This window comes from Mytilus galloprovincialis, chromosome 8 (assembly GCF_965363235.1).
Source record: "Mytilus galloprovincialis chromosome 8, xbMytGall1.hap1.1, whole genome shotgun sequence".
Lineage (NCBI taxonomy): Eukaryota > Metazoa > Mollusca > Bivalvia > Mytilida > Mytilidae > Mytilus > Mytilus galloprovincialis.
In genome coordinates, this window is record NC_134845.1 from 76,397,035 (window position 1) to 76,412,202 (window position 15,168).

The 15,168-nt window shown below is 30.6% G+C and overlaps 1 long non-coding RNA gene across 1 annotated transcript; it reads right to left on the reverse strand.

Annotated features, from left to right (window-relative positions):
- Positions 1-1,015: 1,015 nt before the first annotated feature.
- On the reverse strand, positions 1,016-2,155 carry LOC143043529 (uncharacterized). Its single transcript, XR_012968443.1, has 2 exons — positions 2,021-2,155; positions 1,016-1,089 (listed from the first exon to the last, which is right to left on the reverse strand). It is a non-coding gene; the product is annotated as an uncharacterized LOC143043529 (long non-coding RNA).
- Between the last annotated feature and the right edge of the window lie 13,013 nt (positions 2,156-15,168).

Consider the following 15,168-nt stretch of genomic DNA (forward strand, 5'->3'; position numbering starts at 1 on the left):
TCAGTTTTAGTTTGTAACCCGGATTTGTTTTCTCTCAATCGATTTATGACTTTCGAGCATGTATACTACTATTTCCTTTAATTAAGCCAGGTCAGTTTCCCTGCTCACCGAATAATGAATCGATGTATAACGGCTTAAATGCAAGCAAACTATACCATTAGCAGCCTTGAAGATAGGTCGACATTTTTTTTAGGTAATGACCTTATGTTTGAGGTTTTAGTATTTTGGGCGGAAGATCATCCATTAAATGTCAGTAAATATTAAATATACTAAACTTATATATATACCAGGTAGCTCTAATATAATATTTTTGAATAATTGTTTTACACGTCCATCCCTAGTTCGTCATGTACAATCTATTGATATATTCGAAACAGGATGAGGGAACATGATACAACAAAAGCTTACATCATATAGGAATTTCACATTTCCACCACAAATTATAGTCAATTGACCTCGGGGATGAATATTTGTTTATGGAATGCTGTTCAATTTCATACTTAATTTGCCATTTTTAATAAAATAAAATATTCGAGCGTCATTCGATGAGTCTTTTGTAGAAGAAACGAACGTTCGACGCAAACATAAAAAAATTAATCCCGTTATCTGTTATAACTTTATCAAAAACGTTTTGACTAAATAAGGCGTACCCACAGCTTATTACTGAAGCAGACTCAATAGTTTATTAGAACTTTTCAACCCTGTACACTATTCATTGCTGTTATATATAGCAGTCAATGAAGTATTTCACTTTCACTACTCTGACTCATATGTTGAGAATCAATTGAAAATACCCGATAGAGTATACTGAATTCAAATTATGTATTTCTACTACAGCAGTCCCTTGTGAAAAAACAAGATATTTCTTCTTGATTTAGATATAATGATAATAATAACAGGAGATATGGGTAATACGACAAAACACATCAATTAAAAGACAAAATAACAAGCAATCTGAATACGTTATTGATCGTCCCCAGTCCTTGGCTGTCATCAACATTCAACAAACAAACAAACAAGTGCTTTTATTTTATTGTCATACTCTTCTTCTGTGTCTTTTCTGTATTTCTGTTTTCTATTACGGTTTTACTAAAAATTAATAATACAATATGCGTTCAATTTCAAAAATAAAAACAAAAAATAAATGTCCATTACCACGAAAAGGTAAACTCACAAAAATACTGAATCCCAAGGAAAATTCAAAACGGAAATTCAACAATCTATGGCAAAATCAAAAGCTCCAACACTTCAAACAAATGAATAACGAATGTCACATTCCTGACTTGGTACAGGCATTTTCTTATTTAGGAAATGAAACTGGTTTTATGGCTAGCTAAACCTCTTACTTGTATTGACAAAGATGTGTGAACAAAAGAAACTGACACACCAGGTTAAAATGTCAAAATAGGGGTACAGAAATCAACATTGTGTTATTATATATTTATCTTAATCATTATAAAAACAAACAAATATGTCACAAAGAAGCACAATCAACCAATAAAGAATTGAAGAAAAATAAGTATTGGGAGCGAATTCCTAGTAGTTTCAGCGTTGTAGTTAGTGTTTTTGAAACAATTAGAACGTTTAAAACAGCAATGTTCCGATAAAAGTTTCGAATTGATACATGTTAAACGTGTTAAATGTTTTTATGAATGAACAAGAATTAGGAAATTTACATTATGCATATTTATGTAAATTATTTAAACAACCGCTTTCAATACGAAAGTTTCTTCTTTGTACATGCCTTGTTTCCGGTGGATAAGTTTCTCTTTGAAAGACAATAACAATCAAAACCAAGGAGTAAATAAAGACTCACAAAACCAAGGGACATTTACATCAATAGTTATAAATGATAAATAAGAAACAACACGAACTCCACTAAAAACCGGGAGTGAAATCAGGTGCTATATTGATCCGAAGAATGATATATATGTGATATTTCTAAATATTTCTTAATAAAAATATTCACATTTATAAAATTTTATTTTTGATGGGCAAAACACTTATTTGATTTAGTTACCTAAATATATTGAGTTTCTAGAGGCACCTCCACACATACGATTTGTTTCACCAGCACATGCCATGTTACAATCTGAATCTGGTACTTTTGGATAACGTTGGTTTTTGAGTTTGTTCCCGCAAAGACAATATGTCCGATACTAAACGAAAAAAAAATTGTAGTGCATGAAGTTAATATTGATATACCTGTATATGATATACAAATAAAGGTAACAGTAGTATACTGCTGTTCAAAACTCATAAATCCACGGACAAAAAACTAAATCGGGGTAACAAAGTAAAACTGAGGGAAAAGCATTAAATATAAGAGGAGATCAACGACACAACATTAAAATGTAACACACACAAAAAAGGACTAAGCATTAGACAAAATCATATGAGAATAACAAATATAACATCAAAACCAAATACATGAACGACACAACGAAAACACAACGTACAAATGTAACACACACAGAAACGAACTATAATATTACAAGGGCCATATTCCTGACTTGGTACAGGACATTTTTAAAGGAAAAAATGGTGGGTTGAACCTGGTTTTGTGGCATGCCAAACCTCCCTCTTTAATGGTCATGTGAATTATACCATTAAAATGACAACACAACATTACACGACTACAATATGAATAAATAGGAGAACACAATTAACAAAGAAACACACGAATAATAGCTAACAAAAGGCAACAAGTTTTAAATTTTAATACGCCAGAAGTGCATTTTGTCCACACAAGACTTACTAGTGACGCCTATTTACAAAAGTTTGAAAGCCGAAACAAGTACAAAGTTGAACAGCATTGAGGACCAAAAGTTCAAAAAAGATGTGACAAAAACGGCCAGGAGTTTCTGTTAGGTACCAGAACATCCCTATCATTTAGAATAATTTATACTTTTGCAAACAGTAAATCTTATAAAATGACTACACCAAAGATATATAATAAATCAGAAGTATTAACTAATTACAGGAAACAACCGAAATACATTACATAACCCGACAAAATGCATCACAAAAAAATCGGCACAAAACAAAAGAAAATAAATATAAGTATATCAAAAATTGAATACTAAGTCTATATATTCATTTAACAAAGCAAAGTCACATTGATTAACTTAATATTTTTTTTATTTTTTATATATAAATTCTATTAATTTGTATCTGTTTTATATATGTATCAGCTTTGCCTTGATTGTGTTTTTTTTTATATTTGTTTCACGTCGACAGAACTTACTGATGCAGGGGAAGCCCACTCATTGGGAACGCAAGATTGCAAATCCAGTTTCCGTAAAATCCAGTATTTTAATCTTGAGGTCGAAGTTCAAGCTCTCATGGAGGCCATGGTGATATGCGTCACATCGTCTATATATGATACACGTTCTTATAATGCAAATGTTTTAGTGATTTTGCTTGTCCTAATATATGCAATGTAATGTAAACTAATGGGTTTTTTTCTGTATACCTTTGTCTAACTTAGGTGATACCAGAATAAATAATATATATATATAGCAATGACAAAATCCGCATCGAAGTCTTGTTATATCTGCATGAGTGGAGTGGACCTAAAAAGGACAGTTATAAACAATGTGACCAGTGGCTGTGTGATAATTGTAAAACTTTACATTTAAGGTAAAAAAAAAAATAAGTAGAAATCATACCTTCCTTAGTCACTGGTATTAAAGTGATAACCCAATATTGCGACGGCAGATATAGGTAAAATCTTTAATACCGGTGCTTAGTTGGGAAATATTAACCCGGAAGAAAAACTGTTATGCAAAGAACATGACGAAAATTTCACATTTTACTGCATTGATTGTGACGTACCAATATGTAAAATGTGTATCGTATTGTTTATATTTAGATAGATAGTGAGATAGATATATTTATTCTAAAGTACAACTTCGTACATATACATGAAATACAATATATTGCAGTTTTAAACATAAGCATTCAAATAACATGTACAATTATACCAACCTGCCATTAGCGGCTTACGATGCACTGTCTTTATGTACGAAAAATTATATGAATAACTTTCCAATCCATTAATCAATTTTATATATGTGGACTTATTTTTGTTAGATATGATGTAGTTGTAATATATTAGTTGTGTTTAATAATTAAATGAGAAAAAAAGAATGAATTTCAAAGTAACTTGAGAGGGTTCGCGGGTCTAAACCTAACATTTTTTTTTGATATAGGATTTCACTATATTTTTCCATAAATGAATTTTATATTATACTTCATAGAAATATAAAATAAAAAAATGGGGTCACCGTTCATTTACGCTCACAATCTGCCTTTTCTGTTGAACTAATAGGAGAAAATTAGGTAATTTCGAAATGAAAAAAGAACTAAATTACAGAAATCGCTAAAATTTTACTATAGTTAAGTTTAATAACAGCTAATTTGAAAATAATAATAATAAAAAAATAGGTCACCGATCAATCAAAAAAGATATTTCAATGTTAATGCCAAAAATGGCATGTGTGCACCAAAGGAAGATAATTTTGAGCTTTTTCAGTGATACATACATTTTAAAAGTCATCTTGGGCCAAAACGAATTGATTTATTTGAATGATTTTGTACCATATGATAAAAAGTAAGAACTAATAAAGCAAAAAATACATTTTTAATGGAAATAAAAGAGTTAAATTTGTTTCTGAAATTTGGATACCATCGAGCATCCTTAATAACTTTTGTATGATAGTGTATGGGTTGTACATGGAAATGTAGGTAGACAAGAGTTGTCTCTCTTGGTATGTATCCCCATCATATTATGAAAACTAGAATTTGTAAATTTATAAAAGATAAAAAAAGAATGTATGACCTAGATTTGACAAAATTCTGACAGTTGATCTATATATAATAATAATTTATCCCGTTTTCTGGGATAGAAAAATAGTATGTAGACACTATGGCTAAGATTTGAAAATGTAAACAGGTACATTTTAATGCATACAAGTAAAAAAAAATAATAGAATATGACACTATTTATGACAATAAGTACATAACAAGCATATGTAACTATGAACAGACAAGACCTTTCTTTGTACAATGTAGATATTATAAAGTATGTATATATGTGTGTAGACTTTTCATCTTGGTGTTACTTTGGGTTAACTCCCTTTATCAAAATTGAAAACTTGACATTGTTCTCTTTGCTTTTTTTCTTTGTAGCTTTGTCTTGGTAAACAGTAGTTATATTGTGTTAAAGAGAATTTGTAATATTGGGTTTATCCTTGTCTCATGTGTGACTACTCCAGTGATTATACATGTATATTCAACAAAGTGTTTTATCTTGCGTTACTTTTAAACATTGTAATAATTCGAGTTTGCGTCAACAGAACACTAATTCATATTACATATATTATATACAAATTGTATCGCTGTAAATGATGAAATGTAACCTCTCTTACTTTTACATTTATTTTAAAATTTATATTAGATTTTCAATACCACATAAAAATAAAGCGTTCATGTACACTTTTTCAAAATTTCTTAGGGGTCTAAGTATAGATTTGCAAGCTTACAGGTGTGAATTTGATAGCAGTGAATGTTGCAATAAACTCATCATAGATACCAGGACTAAATGTTGTATATACGCCAGACGCGTGTTTCGTCTGTAAAAGACTCATCAGTGACGCTCGAATCCAAAAAAGATGTTCTTAAACCCTACTGTTGACTGCCATTGAAGATTGCCCAAAAAACCAAATCACAAGATGTAACAAAATATTTAGTACATGTTCCAGCCCTGATGCACTAAAGGTGTTAATAGTTAATCATAATATATATACCATTCGGTGTACACCGGTTCCCCTCAGATATTTGCTCACGTTTTTGTGTTCCGACTGTAGGGCACCGTGTACCTTTCAATTTAACCTAGAGAGTTCAGCTTGCAACTTCACAAGTTATAGATATGTCATATCTTTTGTATAATTTTGCAGTGTTTCGTTAATTATGACATAGTTTTGGGCCAATCCCTGGTAATAACCGCAGGAGTTCAAGTCGATTGGGGTTGCCGAGGGGTTCCGCCAAAGACTATGATATAATTTACGAAACATCGCACAACTATACAAAATATATGAAATATCTGTTTTAATCTATCGCAGCTTTTACTGATCAAGAAATTTATGCAACCTTTTAGCACTTTAGCACTTCTGTGTTGAATTGAGTTATTATTTATGTGTTTATAATTATAAATAAACTGTAAACAAAACTTTGAATTCTTGAAAAAAAAACTAAGGCTTTTCTACCAGAGGAATATATTACCTTAGCTGTATTTGGCAAAACTTTTAGGAATTGTTTGATCCTCAATGCTCTTCAACTTCGTACTTTATTTGGCCTTTTATAACATTTTTGATTCGAGCATCACTGATGAGTCTTTTGTAGACGAAACGCGTGTCTGGCGTAAATATTAAATTTGAATCCTCGTATCTATGATGAGTTTAATTAATACTTTTTACTTTTAGATTTCTTTTATGAGAATCTGCTAAATATCCCCTTACTGTGTCTAACAAATGAAATCCCGCCCAGTTTATAAACCGCACGAACCTCTTAAACAGCGCAAACATCAGTTAAATAAGAAAATTCGACAACGATGGATGCATTCGTTTTAGCCTCTGATAACGTTTTCTAATTAAATTATGATCAAAACAATAATTGATAATCATGCGTGAACAAAACAAACAAACAAAATAGGTCAACATGTCACAAATAAAGGTAAAAAGTCTTAATTCGGTAGGTCATCATATTCGTGGAAAGGGAACGGGATTGAAGTTACGACATAAGGAACATATTCGATTTTATCTTTATAAAAGACATTCCATAACGGTCAACCAACTCGTGATGGCGTCCGTAAAATTAACGAACTGATGATTTTACAAATTTTAAGCCTGGTACCTTTGATAACTATTCTTCATCATATCATAGTTATGAGAATAGATTTATACTTTTTGAAAACAAATAGTGAAATTCCGCCATTTTACCAGTCATCTGACAGTTATGTTGTTTGGGTCAGATTAGCTCAAACACATATTGGTAGTAGGGATCTTACTCTTTTTTTCCAGGTATCTAAGCAGAGACAACTTTTAATAAAAGAGCACAACAACCATAGTAGTAAAAACAGAAGCAGCCTTTCAACGATTAGATCTGAGTCGCTTAGTCCAAAATCCATTCCTTGTTACAAGAGGAATTTCTAGTAATAACACCTTTTCGTCGTCCTTCCAGCCTAATAATATGTTTACAGTACATAAATCACTGTAAAACATGACACATTATTTAACAGATAATAAGTTCCACAGGAAAATTCCCAAAATTAACACTAAAAACACGCGCAATAATTTTAAAGTGTAATACGGGTTTCCTTTGATAACCTGAAATACCTAGAATCTGATATATTTTCTTATCTGCGCACCTGATTATATTTGTATTATGTCCAGTTCATTAAATGTTCAAGATAATTGGGTATCGATTTAAAGATGTCTTGAATTGTCTGTAGAACAACTTTTTGACGGAATCTTTTAATAATTTCAGTCATAATTATCATGTTTATTTTTATTTCTAGATTGTGTATATTTACTAGAGAATAGACACACAACCATCGCTATCGGACCAGTCACGGATAATCGTGAGATCAAGGATTACATATACAATATATGGATACCTATACATTTCCCAATGTTCGATAAATCTTGAATTTTAACCTTGTTACAAGAAAATCAAATGATATGATATTAACCTTTTGTGACATTGACTGACTCAATATCTTATCATTATTGACATCCATGTTAATGTTGGTTGACTTAAAATAGAACTAAGGCATGACACAAAAGGGCTTATGAATGGCATTGGAATTCACATGCAATACACATTTGTATCCTCCTTCCAAAATATGCACTACAGACAAAACATGTATGTTCGAATTTTGATTTTATATACTAAATTATAAACTAGATCACAACCATCATTTCAGCTTATGTTTTCTAACAAATGTATTAAACAAATTAATGAGTACTTAGTAGAGAATCAACACTTTCGTTACTAATTATTTATTTTGCTAGAAAAAAAAAGTATGAAAATAGTGTCTGTTTATAAATTATTATCTGTTCAACTAGAACAAAACATCAACAGAATGAAAAAAAACGTAAATTGAAAATAATGCAGCTCAGCATTATGTATCATAGTGTTTTCATAGTCAAAAAGTCAAAAGAAAACATCAGAGAATACATGGACTATGATTCTTATGAATTCATCAAAAGAGACAACCATAACAATAAGAGATATAAGTTCAAAATATATAAATGTTGCTTCTTCATATGCAATCCGTCATCAGAAATGTAAGAGAAAATAATATGCTGTAAAAAAATTGAAAAACCTTACGTCTATAATACATAATGTCACACAGTTCACTAGAAGTTGATTCAGCAACTTGGATAAAAATCTCATATAAAACTCACATATATAAATCTCAAATATAATTCTCATATAAAAATCTCATATAGAAATCTAATATAAAAATCTCAAATAAATATCTCATATAAAAATCCTATTTGTAAAAACATGCATACAAAAGATATTAACCAATACAAGATATCGGAGTGCAATCTCCAACAATAAGAATTTGCACAACTGATAACTAGAACAATTCAGGAATTATACTCAACAAGAACGAATACAGTTTTAAAAAACAACAATGATTACGTTGAATGAAATACAAGAAAAAAGGAATATGTTTTGATTGCAAATTGAAGTTAATGACTATCATTGAATTCATGGTAGTCATATGCAGCGAGTTTGTGAAGAGTTAATGTAAGAAAATTGTTGAACCAAATGCATGATGCATCTGCGCTATTGAAGGTCGTGTAGATACCTATTATTGCTTACATAGACTTCAATTGAACTTTTGTGAATAGTTGGATCATTCGACATCATGCCTTTTCTGCTTTTATATATATACTCAAAAAATTACAATTATCACATTTGTTACGATTATTAACAAACATATTCCATTCGGTGATTGTTGGTTGAAGACTTTAATTTGCTGCTTATCTACTTTGATTTATTTATACAGTTGATTGGTTATCAATCATGACCTAGGTTATCAATCAACAGGAAACATGTAGCAAGCAGATAATAAGGGAGATAATAAAGTTATGTTATTTATTCTAAAGTTATGTTATTTATTTCAAATGATAAATTAATTTTTCATAATTTTTTTTCAATAATTTGGTGAACTATTATATTTCATTGAATCTGTTATGACTATCTTTTTCTCTGACGGGTTAACTCTTTGATCCATCATCCGATTTTTGTCCCATCCCAATAGCGCTGTTCGATTGCCGAATTTCTAATGAAGGCTATCATGGCAACTGAACACCTGTCGGTGAATTAGATAAGGGGAATACACTATTTCCGAATAATTTGAATTTTATGATTTAAAAAAAAAGATTTTTTTTTAGATAATGTCTATACATGTTTGTAGTAAAACTCAGTCAATCGTTTGGAACATTATGATATTTTTGGATTTTGATTGGATGGATCATACGTCTTTGATAAGACAAAATACTGTTTATTTTTATGAACAGAGACATAGACCGTATAAAAGTTAAATCTGCTTACAAAGTATAACCAAAAAAATCGTTTCAGGTCATCTGTAGTATGGTGCTATTATGAGATACTGCTGTTAGTGTAACACATAGTTAGGAATAAGGTGAGTTCTCTTAAGGATGAACTGAGGTGAGGTTTTGGAATTTGTGTAAAATGTTCGGACTCCTTGGTGTTTTTCAAAACAATACAATATAAAATATTTTGCCCCATACCACTCATTTATATTTTTTATATAAGACTTAAGGGCATACGATACAGTTACAGGGGAAGTAATGACGTTGCTAACGTAAAATGTTATTTTCGCGACGTCAAACTGTAACATATCGGGAAAAGATGCATTTTGTCAGCTGTTTTTTATCAAACTGATTTAATTTGAAAACGAGCGCATGGACCCCTATTTTTCAAAACGACATTTTGTTTCATTTTACAGGGAGATTATTTGGACCAAATTTTATAAAACTGTTAATTGTGCAATTTTTTTAATTTTGATAAATATACAGCAAACAGTGACTTTTTTTCCTCAATTTATGACCATTTGATAAATATGAATTATTTCTGAATAAAAAAAGCATAAATGTTTAGGATACTTATGCATGTTATGAAATACAGAAGTTACAAATTATTTAACAAAAAACCAATTTGTGTTTATCTTTTAAAACAAAAAAGTTATGTCTTTCTTTCGAAAGGACAAATACGTCCACAATTCCGAATTTTGAGCAAATATGCCAAATTTCGACCTCATTAAACTAAAAAAGTAGCACATGAAGGTATATTTTTTATTACATATTTGATTTAATCAGGCAAAAAATAGCCTATATGGAAATTTTCATCAAACTTTAAATACGGGATCAAAACTGTATCGTATGCCCTTAATAGCTCATGAAAGGTCATTTACCAAAATTTTAGAAAATTCTTGATTTTCTTTCTTTTGTTTTGAGACCAAATAATACCTTAGCAAATATAAGGTAAAAGTTCGAGTCAGCCTTTTCCCACCATATTTTAAATCTCAATTATATTGAAAACGAGGTTCATGACCTATCAATATTATTAGCTTATTTTCATCCTTAATGAATGTTCTACCAGCTTATAGTATCAATTTTAAATTCTTAATTTATTAATTTTCACCTAACTTCACCTAAGTATATCCTTAAATTAAATCAAAATAAACAGATTTTGCGAATTGACCTAAATACAGTTTCAACCTTATATTACTGATACTAGATATTAAGAAAATGCAGCTAGAGTTAAAAACTAATAGTGTAGGGTTTTCGACAAATAATTTCATTTATTTAATGTGCAAAACACAGATGAAATTTGCTAACTTCAGCTGAAACAAGTGACTCAAGCAGAAATTTTGTTTCACTAATTATAAACGCTTAGATATGATCATGTCTAAATGTGGAAAAATGTGATTTCTAAAATAAAACACTGAAAAAGAGTTTAAAAATGTCTAAATGGTAGTTAACATGAAGAAACTCAGTTCACTCTTAAGCGTTCAATGACCATATAAAGTAATGCAGTTACACTTATGAAAACCTTACATACAATAATTCAAATCAAATGTATTCAAATATAAATGCAGGATTAAATCTTTAAATCATAGGAAAATGTTGAGGGAATACTGTTGGAGATGCATATGACACAAATGTTAGATACCATCTACATAGTTGCATAAAACAGTTTTAAAGTACATTTGCAATCTCTCTGTGATCACTCTTTGCAAAGTTTTAATACTGAGGTAAATAGATTTTTCGTAACTGAAATTAAACTAGTTATCTTCTATGACTGTTGTTTTGGTGCAATTAAAAGTGAGAATGTGGTGCCTTAAGTTGCTGAGACAGCAGTCGAAAAGAAAACAACTACTTATTATATACTAATCTTCAACATATGAAAACTCTGAGGATTATTAATTGTTCTTGGGGTACAAATTTGTTGATTTGGTCGGTATATGTGAACAACAAGTTTAAAGACAAGTTATCATGACCATATTTTTACTTCAATTACTAAAAAATGTACCCACAAAAATTATATAATCCGTAATGCCAAAGGAGTTATGTTAAATAAAAAAACTAGTATGAAACATAACTTAACCATACACTTTCGACATTCATATCATGATAACATGACATACGTAAAATAGATGCAACGCACCATAAAAAACAAAAATAAAAATCGAAGATGAAGATGAATTCTAAATGACCAGACTTCAAAAGTTATATTAATGCAAGAAAAAAAAAAGATATTTGTTTGCCTCTTTATGTCCACTGTAGGATATCAGGACAAATGTTCAGGTATCCGCCTTTACTTGATATTTGGCAGTAACGATTTCCTTCATTTTGTGAACTTCATTGTATTACGAGTAAGCATATAGAAAAATACCAATGTTTTGAAATGAAAATGTATTCCTTCTCAATAAATACAGGTATAACGAATAGATACATGCAATTTGTTTCTGAAACTTACATTTAATTTTTGACAAAAAGAAAATTTTGTATCAAGAAATGTTATACATAAACACATAATTTGGTGAATATATATTTTGATAAATGGTTCATCTTTTAGAAAAGGAATAGCAGATGCATGTTATATAGCTATCTCTAGCTGTCGAGGCAGTAGCAATACGACTTCCGACTAGAAATAAAAGCTTCTTTATGTGCTTCTGAGTGTTTTGCTGTGTTCAACCAATGAAAAACAATCTGTTTATGATAACAACATAGCTAGTTCCGTTATATACTAGTACTTGATTAAATCAAGGTATGGTAAGCACACAACAATCTAACAAACCTTCTGTTAAACATGATTTGCTAACCATTCATCTACTAATTTAGTAAGTGCAGTAGTACACGAATGTTTAGGTCTGAAACCTGACTGTGTAGTATTAAGAAGGTCATTACTATTTAAAAATATATACAAACTATTAGCTATAATGTCGTTCTATGATTTTTGAGAGACAAGGCAAAACTGCTATTGGTCTATAATTATCAGGATTACAGGCATCGCCACTTTTAAAAATTGGGCAAACTCTTGCAGTATTAAAAATACTTGGAAATTTACCACTTTTGATGCTTAGATTAAATATATATGTCAAGGCTGGTGCAATGACAGCACTGCACATACTCAAAATATTTGGTCCGACATCATGCATCTAAACCCGTTGCTTTAGACTTGTCAAGTTTTTTTAAATACATGTTTACATCTAAAATACTCATTTCTGGTATAATGAATTTTTTACTACCCGTTTGTAACTTTGAATTTACAAATTTATTGAGTGCATCAAAACTGGCACCATTATCATTATTTCATAATTTGTTATCAACTATACCTTCAGCAATATTTGTGAAATGCACATTATATGTATTTTCTATATCAACATCATTTTGAATTACACTATTTTTATATTCTAAATGCGTGATATTATTATGTATTTTTTTAGGATTTAGACTTTTGACATACTTCCAAATAGTTTTACTATCTTTACTATTTGAAATAGCATTTTGAAAATATTGTTTCTTTGCCTGTTCTACTAGATAATTCTTATTAATAAATATTACTGTAAATAATCGTCTATAAAAACGAATGTGTCTTTGCATCATCACAACATGTGATTCCCTTATAATTTTTCAATCTCTTGAATGAGCTGCATTGGTACAGTTATTCACCAATACTAGAAATTTTTAGGCCCAACCAATGGGCATTATGTCTTTTTGGTCTGTTCATGTGTTCGTCCGTCCGTCCGTTCACATTGTGTCGAGCGGCTGATATTTTACGATATCTATACAAAGAAGACCCGATTATCTTTTTATCGTTCTATTACTGGTCGTTTCTTTCTCCCTAAGACAGTTTTACGCTTGACAAAAGCAAGCTTGATAACGTCTCTTCTCGCATTGTGACGTCGCTGATAACTTCTGTTCTCACATTGTGACGTCGCTGATAATACCTGGTCTCGTTTTAAAGTCTTGATACGAGAATTACGGAGCAACAGAGCAGGGTGATATAGGCAGAGGGAAGGACGATAAAGTTTCGTACTTGTTGTTGAAAATGGACCTCACACTAAAGTCAAAGACATATAAATGAACTAAAATTAAAAACATAACCAAGGACAGAGGCTCAGGAATAGGAACAGGCGCACAAATGCAGCGGAGTTAAACATATTTTGTAAGATCTCAACTTTCTCCTGTACCTCTAGCCAATGTAGAATAAAGAAACTTAGCAATACGCAAAGTACCCAATTTAACAGAAGAATCGGATGTCAGAACAAGTAAACAAAAACTACTCAAAATGACAATGATACATAAATTAACAAAGGACAACTAGCAGTTACTGACATGCCAGCTCCAGATCTCAATTAAACTCATTGAAAGATTATGTCCTCTGTATATGAAAATCAAGTACAATCCTTCTCGTAAAGGGTTAAGTATCATACCATCACAAAATGTAAGAGAAGAACATAACCTGTATCATGCTAACAATTAGTTTTATATGGATAGATTTTCGATAACATCTGAAGGTATCTGTTAGGTTAATAGATCTTTCTATTTGAGATTAATTCATAAGGGTTTTGATTTATCTTTAGATTTTCTGTGAAGATAAATTGAAAACACGCTCAAGACTCAAACTTATTATATCTTATTTTCATTCTAAGTATTTTAATCTGAAATATGCCTTTAAACACAAACTGAACAATAATAAAGGCATGTTGAAGGATATATGTCAAAAATATACTAACAATGCATGACATGTAAATAAATAAAAGCAAACAAAAGGCAAACACCAATGCATTTCGCAACATACAGAATACAGTGAACAAGAAAGGACTGTGATATATTTGTCATAGAATGAACTGTTTACTGTTTACACTCAAAGAAATGGTCCAAGATTTTTTTTACTTCGTTAATTTTTTATAAATATGAAAATTGAATGCCCCGCATTATTCACTACAAGAAGTTCATCGTTTAGTTGATCGTAGTCAATACTCATAGGGCGGTCAACGCCATTTGATTTCTCTATAGCTACTGTGGCTAGTGATAGGAGGGACTGTTTTACAAAAATTGTGTCATTTTCATAACACGAAACAAATAAGTTATTATCACGGTCAGTTGTCAGCCCTTTCGGATTGCTTAAGCCTTTCACAAGGTATTTATATCGTTTGTTGTTGGTTAGATTACACACATGAATGCGTTTAATATTCTCCTTAGCACCGAAAAGATTTCCCTGGTTGTCGACATGAAAATAAAATTCTCCTTTGATATTACTATTCTCTTTGACTATTTTCCCAGAATCATTTATATACATCAGCCCTTCATTTATACAGTTGACTAATAGATTGTTTTCAAAATAAACAATTCCTTTGCAGCTATCATTTAAATCAATGATGTTAATACACTGCCAAGCATCTGTATCTATTACACATACTTTCTTCTCACCAATAAGAGTTACACCTATACGGTGGTCCTCTATAACTGCTATACTATCGGGCTTACCAAGTAATTGAACTTGACCTTTTTTAAAACCATCTTTAGTGTACATAATACACCTAGGATTAGACGT